General features: G+C 35.1%; 1 pseudogene; it reads left to right on the top strand.

The window, feature by feature from the left end:
• The first annotated feature begins 2,778 nt into the window (after window positions 1–2,778).
• On the top strand, window positions 2,779–7,112 carry LOC102027172 (annotated as a pseudogene).
• The last annotated feature ends 870 nt before the right edge of the window (window positions 7,113–7,982 follow it).

Below are 7,982 nucleotides of genomic sequence, written 5' to 3'. Positions count from 1 at the left end.
GGTGGCAGCCTAAGGAAGTTTTTCCTCTGAATTTGGTTCATAAGCACTCAACCCCTACAGCCAAGGGAGAAGGCAGCATGGCTACTGCTCCAGCTGGCAGAAGACTATGATGCCAACCACATCACGTTTGTTTTATGTGCCTGCAGGATGCAAGAGTTGTGGGGTCTGTAAGGTTCCACCTAGAAGCAGAACACTGTGGGCTTGAGAGCGCAGTGTGTGAAGTTCTGAGTGTGAATCTAAAGGTGCAGTGGGGACCCCAGAAGTTTCAGGAATCCTGGGACATGGATCATCCAAGGAAAACTCAAGGAAGGGAGCAGAGCTAGCCCAAGAAAGAAGCCCTGGGATCTACAACCACTTGTAGTGTCATAGAGATAGAGTGCATTGGACATTGAACTACAAGATTTAATGTTTGTCCTGCTGTATTTTGGTCTTGCTGTGTCCAATTCGTTTCTATACCCTCTTTGTGTGTTTTGGAGTAGAAATGTCTAAGTTGTGCTTTAAATATTGGAAATGTTTAATTTTCTTTTAATTTCTACAGGGCTTACAGCTAAGAGTTTACCTAAAATTTCAGAGGGGACTTTGAATTTAGACTTTTCAGCAATGCAGAAACTCTTAGTGCAGTGGCAAGCAGAAATACTGAAATGACGTCCAGGATTTGAAGGCAAATTCAATTTATGTCGATAGGCACTGACAGGGACTCAATTGTCTCTCAAAATATCAGCGCCCAAAGGCTCAGATAGGGAGGCTGTTATGCATTTGGTTGCAAAGGTGAAGTAAAGAAGCAGAGTATACCAGCCATTTCTAAAAGACAGTATTAACAGGAACTGTAATAGGAAGTGAAGCAAACTGTAGGTTACCTGGGTAGCTGACAGACTGGCTGGTAGAAATTTTCTACTACATTGGAACTTTGGTATCTCTTGGAGATTCACTAAATGTTTTTTTTGCATAAAGGAATGTGCTTGAGTCTTTGATAGCTCAGGGGCAGAATGTTATGGCTTGTATCTAGATGTCCTCCCAAAGCTCTTGCAGTTACAGGTAGGGCTTTTTCAGATTCAGCTGAATCTAGAGTATGTGATTGGCTCATGGTACAGTGCTAGGATTAAGGGTGGGTTATTACTAAATCCGTCCACTGATTGGTGTCCACTCTAATATCAGGAGCCTGGGTTCAAAATAAGGGACAGCAGGAGGCTTGTCTAGGCCCCTGGTTGCTCTTGCCCACTTGCTTGTCATGAACTATTTCTCCTCTGTGTTGCTTGTCAGACTGCCTTGGACGAAACGAACTACAGAGGTGAAACCTCTATGAACTATGAGCTAAATAAACCTTTCCTCTTTTAACTTTGGGTGTCAGCTATTTTGGCTCGGTAGCAAGAAATTTAACTAAGATAATATGATGATAAACACAGTTTTCTTTGTTTCAGAAGGTGTAGTTATAACAAAAAAATAAGATTGCATGATCAATGCAAATGTGTTGGCGTCTGTTTATTTTAGAATTGTTTTCTTAATTCTGTATTCTTAATTTGAAACTATCACCAAAGAAGACAGTGGTGGTTAAAAATATCTCATAAAATACTGTGGTTTCACTTAATAAATTCTTCTGGTGTTTTGAGACAGAGTCTTGCTATCCAGTGCACAACGGCCTTGAAGTCACTCTGTAACCCAGGCTGGCCTTGAACGTGTGGCAATTCTCCTACCTCAGGCTTCTGAGTTTTGGAAAATCAAATATTGTCCTAATAAATCAGTGAATGAATTGCCTCTATGAACTAGAGATCTGTTAAAGAACTGCATAACTCTTATACTATGAAATGAATTGACTCAAGGGAAATTCATTAACCTGACTTGGAATGGTGTAAAAAAATATCCTGTGGAACACTCTCCATCAGAAGATTATTAAGGAGACATAAAACAAAAGATTCTACAAAATGCAAATGAAGATCAACAGTAACTTAAGCATTTCCTAACACACAGATCTACAAAAAATGTATACAGCTGAAGAATGGAAAAGAATATTATCTGGAAAACTGTTCACAGGAATTTTTAGAAAACAGTGAACATCTTCATGCCTGAAAAAACGTACATATGATTTGCAATGCAAAAAGGAATTAAAATTGCAAATCATTTAAACTTTAGAATAAATTATCCTGTATTATCCTGATGGACCAATATAAAGAAAATAATCCTTAATTTTGGAAGTGGGACACAGAAAATGGGCCACTATCAGAGTGACACAATGTGAGAATGACCAGATTAACCATTATTAACTATGAAGATGGAAGAAGGTCAGGAGCCAAGGAGCTGGATAATTTCTAGAAACTGGAAAACTCATTGAAACAGCTTCTCCCTTCAGCCTGAAGAGGAAAGGCAGCCCTGAGTACATATTTACTTTAACCCAGGAAGAATCATTACAATCTTCTGACTTCAAGAATTGTAAGAGAATAAATATTTTAAGTCACAAACTTTACAGAAATTTGTTCAAAAACAGAAATATAATATACCATATATTTGGTGAAAATATGAAATTTGTCCCAACTTTATATGTACACCCAGTAAAATGGAAATGAATTCAAGTTTTAATATTATAGGAATTAAAGTAGCTGTGCGTGATAGTGCACATCGGTAATCCCAGCATTCCAGAGGCTGAGCCAGGCAGATTGCTGTGAGTTCGAGGTCATCCTGGGTTACACAGTGAGTTCAATGCCAGTTTAAACTACATAAAGACTCTCAAAAAATAATTATAAATTTATTATAATAGTAAACATTACAATAGATAAAATATAAGGCATGGATTCACACTTACCTAATACTGAAATAGGTAAGAAATTCTTAAGTATTATATCACTTTGATTCATTAAGTTAAATACACTTGTAAAAAATTCTTTTATCTGTCAACAGACAAATGGCAAGCTAGAAAATCTGCCTGAAGTGAACGTTAGAAAAGGTGCCAATATATTTGAAGTATATTAATATTAAAACAAATTCTATGCTCTCATGAGAAAAATATATGTAAAGCATAAATTGACAACTAAAAGAAGATGAAAATTAAAACATTTAAAAGTTCCATATGAAAATGTACGAGAAGTATCCCATATAAGTGAAGTAAAACCATAACTCTGGAAATAGACTTCATATGCTAAATGTAAAGTGTGTTACTCAGTATTTGTGTGATCTACTACTATAGATTACCTAATCTTTCTGTGCTTTATCTATAAGTGTAAACAATATTTTCATGTTGTTGATGTGAAAAACAAAATATTGAATCAGTGTAAAGGAGTTACCAAAGAGTGTATAGCATGTGAAAACTTTTAAAATCACCTCAAGCTACTAAGTTGCAAAAGGGTATAAAGATGATGTCACAGAAAAGGTACACAGTACTGACAAGATTCTATAAAAATGATTGGTCCATTCTTTGTGCAAAAATGCTGACAATATACATTAGACATTTTCAAACTAAAAGGCTGAATAAATACATAATTTATATAGTGTTTCCTCACATAAATGAATGGATAATAAACATACGGATACACCCATATAATGAAACTGTACACAGTAATAAAAAATACAATGAGCAAACATCTTTTAATTTTTAAAAATTAAATGTAATTCATATGATAATTACTCTGATTTTGATCACAGATGATGTGCATGTATCACAGTACAACACAAGGTACTTAATAAAGATGTACAATTAGCAGCTGATCATCATTTTTAATTAGTTATGTGGTCAACCCCTACTACTTCTAAGACCATATTTTGGTGACAAAATCAAACTCTCATCCATGTGTCCCAAAGCAACAAATGTGCTGTCTCTGATGATGATCTAAAGAAGCACGGATAATCCTGGCAAACAGAAAGTTCAAAAGGGAAGAATAAAATATTGGTACATGTAGCAGAATAGGTGGATCTCAACATGCTGAGTAAAAGAAAGAAGTCAGAATTTTTACATACTTTTTAAAATTACATGCATACATAACTGCATACCTTGAAGTATAAATTATAGTGTATGTAATTATTTAAGTTTCCCTTATAAAATATTTCACTAATGCCATTCCCTTTATATGAAAATGCACACTATAAAGATGATTAATATATTCCCACATCTTAGAGGTGGAAAAAAGATGTTCTACAAAGAGGTAGCATGAGGTAGTATTCACTTTTCGGTGTTGCAATTGCCTATGTTCTATGTGTGATGGTGGAGGTTACAAGGATATATGTATGCATTAAACCTATAAAACTTGTACACCACAGTAAAATAATTATATTGTGTAGAAATATTTACAAACACTTAATCATCTTCTTTGAAAATGAGTAATACACTAAGAAGTCTTCAAAGCTTTAAATACTGAAGCACAAAGTAAACTTCTATTTGTAGTTGAATTCTATACTGTATTAGTAATCAAAACACATATTGCCTATTTGCAATGTATTTGTACTTCTGTACTTAACTTATGTGCACATTCCCCTCCCTCCTCTTTTTTGTTAATACCCATGTTATATGGTTACTGTTTTAAGTGTATATTGTTAGAATATAAAATAGGAAAGTATGAGCGAGAATAGAAAAGCACTATATTTGGAACTACATGTCACATTTAAATCACAGATGTTGCACTTACTGGCTACATAAGTGTTACATGAAATCTCATTTTCTTCATCTGTAAAACAACAATCATAAGAATGTTTACCTCAGTTATGTTTTGTTTTTCAAATGAACCATGCAGAACATTGTCTGGAAATAGCACAATTCAATAATTAATAGTAGATGGTAGAAAAAGTGTTCTAGGGACCATTCCATACAAGGATCATGAATAGAGTTTGTGATGATATTTTATCGTTACATTATATTCCATTTTATGAATGTGGCAAAATTAATTTATTCAATGTATTGGTGAAAAAGACTTGAGATTTTCCACTTTTGTCTTTTAAAATATTGCATCTATACATTATGTACGTGCATCTTCCTGAAATGTACATACAATTTTAATAGCATAATTTCTAGGTCATACATTGTTTTTATCCTTACAGTAAATAGACAGTGTCAAAGTGTCTTACAGTGTGGTTGTACAAATTTACATACTTGCTACCAGTGTATGAGAGTGTCAATTTTTCTACACTTTGGTTTACTGTGGTAATTTAGATCTTTATACATGTCATTTCAATAAACATGCAGTGAGATTCACGATGACTATAATTTGCATTTTTCTCACTGCTGATATTTTACTAGCTTTTCATGATAATATTGACCATTGAACATTCTCCTTTCTAAAAGTGCCTATTTAATCTCTTAGCTACATTAGTGTTAGTTTGATTAAATTTCTTTATGGACTGGTGGGAGTTATTTATTTGTTACATATTTGAAGTTTTGTTACTTATGTTTCCTTCATTCTGTGGTTTTGTTTTTCACTAAATCCAAACATGTTATTGGTATTTTTATTATTTTTAGTGTAGATTAGTTACACAGAATAATGGGCTTCATTTTGACATATTCTTACATATATATAACATGCTGTAGTTTTATTAATTTCACTCCCTCAAGTTCATTCTTATTTTCTGCATCTGGCTCTCTCTCTCTCTCTCTCTCTCTCTCTCTCTCTCTCTCTCTCTCTCTCTCTCTCTCTCTCTCCCCCTCTCATTTTAGATTACACATGTAAGAGAAAGCATATACGATTTGACTTTATGTGACTAGCTGATTTTACTTAACATGATATCTCCAGTTTTATCCATTATTCTACAAATACCATTGTATCCCTTAGGGTACAGTAGAGGAACAGATTTAATTATTTACTATGTAGATTTACAGTGATCAACTGCAGAATCAAGGGTGGAAGAATACAAAATGGTTGTTTCCACACTAGAGAGCTGGGTGATCCTGTGACAGGTGAAGTCCTGGAGCTGACTTCAGAGTGCAGTTGAAATCTATGTTGAAAAGCTACAGAGTTTTTCCTGGCAGGCTCAAGAGTCTACACCGGAAGTGTGAAGGAACTGTACCTGAATATTCAAAGGCAATGGCAAAGACTAGAACTTTTCCAAAGAAGCAAAAACAAAATTCACTTCTTCTTCCCCTTTTTTTATTTCAAGCAGAGTACAGGCCTATTTGTCAGTGCCACCCATGCTGGGATGGGTTTGCCTTCCTCCATTTTCAGCCTACATCTCAATCTTCCACACATACAGACTTGTGTTTCACTAATCTAGGACTTGCTTAATTGATTCAAGTTGCTATATCACAATTTATGATCACAGCCATGATTTCATTTTTCATTGTTTGAATAATATCCTATTATATACATATCCTCTAGTTTCTTTATCTACTCATCACCTGGAGAGACCGAGATTGTTTCCAAGCTTGGTTATTGTGAATTGCACTTCAATATATACATGAGTGTGCAGGTATCCCTACAATATGCTTACTTTAATTCATTCATAAATATGCTGATGAATGATAAATCTGGATCAGATTAGAACTCTATTTTCATGTTTCTATTTTGGAAACACCCATACTGATTCCCATAGTGCCTGTGTTAGTTTACATTACCAACAAAAAGCGCATCAAAGTTCTTTTTCCTACATTCTTTACTGATTCATTGTTTTTCGTTTTCTTGACAGCCATTGTGATTGGAATATGATGGAATCTCAATGTAGTTTTCATTTGAATTTACCTGTGGCAAAAGGTGTGGAACATTTTTCATAGAGCTGCTGGCCATTTGAATTTCTTCGTTGAAACATATCAGTTCAGAGACCCTTCCCAAAGAGCCTGTATGCCCTGTCTGCCAGTGCTTCTTCTTCTGAGGGAGTATTAACAAACTGCCAGGCAAGGAAGATGGAGAGGACCAAGATGAGGAATAGGATGATTAGGAAGAGGAAGAGGAAGACTTGCAGGGAGTGGAGGACTCCAACATCTGTGGATGGGACAACTCCATTGAAGAGGTTATGTATTGTGAAACCCTGATGAGGTCTTGTTCTATGACCAAAAGTATGATGATCCCTGGGTTTGTGAGAATATAGAGACCTGTGATATGGGGAATTGGGACAGTATAGACTATGGATGGGACAATGAGGAAGATCAGAACTCTTACCTAGAAGATATACATAATTTAGAATATTTTGAAGAAAACTCACACTAGTTAATATAACAAGAAACTATTTTGAAATGATGGTCAACATTAACCATAGCATGGTTGTGCCTGCAGTAAATTCTTTCTTGATAACTGATTCAATACAAAAATTTTTATCTACTTTATGCTCTTGCTTTTTTCATTTTAGGGTCATTGAGAAGGGAGGCTGTTAGTAGTAGACTTAAGGAATATGTCAATGATTTTCAAGAGTGTACAAAAAAGGCATTTTTCCCTACCTTCACAACTGATATCAGTAGGGTGGTGGGACAGTACAATTTATAAAATCATATTCACTATTTTAATGTTTAAAAGAAAAAAAGAAGCTTAACTTTCATAATAGATGAAATAAATTTACAAAGAATTTGAAAGAAAGGGATCTTAGTGTTGTCACTAAATCAATGATTGATATACATGACACAAAGTGTATTCTTGGGTTGGGGAAGTACAGCATTTGTAGAGCACTTACCAGGTTCACTTCCCAGCAGTCCCCCTACTTTTGGGGTTTTAAGCCAGATTTATGTTGAGAATCAAGAGCAAAGAGCCAAGCAGAGTGATTTAAAATGTTTTCACTTTTGCAGCAAAGTATGCTCCCATAAAGTTGCAGCCTGCAAAGATGGAACAGAGGAGAAACTGGTCATTGATAAGATTACCAAGAAAGAGCCAAGTATTTCAGAAGAGGACACTAGGAAAAATGGCCTGAGGGCATCACAAGAACCAGCAGGATTCCACCATTTTCAGTCTCAAAATTGCAAGTGAAAGGATTTGTTTTGAGAAGAGAGTTCCAGAGCACCATGTTCCAGAATAGCAGTGGCCTAGGGAGGTTGTTCCTCATGATTTGGTGCATAGGTATCTGATCCCTACAGCTAAAAGAGAAAGAAG

This window comes from Chinchilla lanigera, unplaced genomic scaffold (assembly GCF_000276665.1).
Source record: "Chinchilla lanigera isolate Chin_1 unplaced genomic scaffold, ChiLan1.0 scaffold00072, whole genome shotgun sequence".
NCBI classification, from domain to species: Eukaryota; Metazoa; Chordata; class Mammalia; order Rodentia; family Chinchillidae; genus Chinchilla; species Chinchilla lanigera.
The sequence above is the reverse complement of the archived record's forward strand: the minus strand, read 5'-3'. Positions and strand labels throughout refer to the sequence as shown.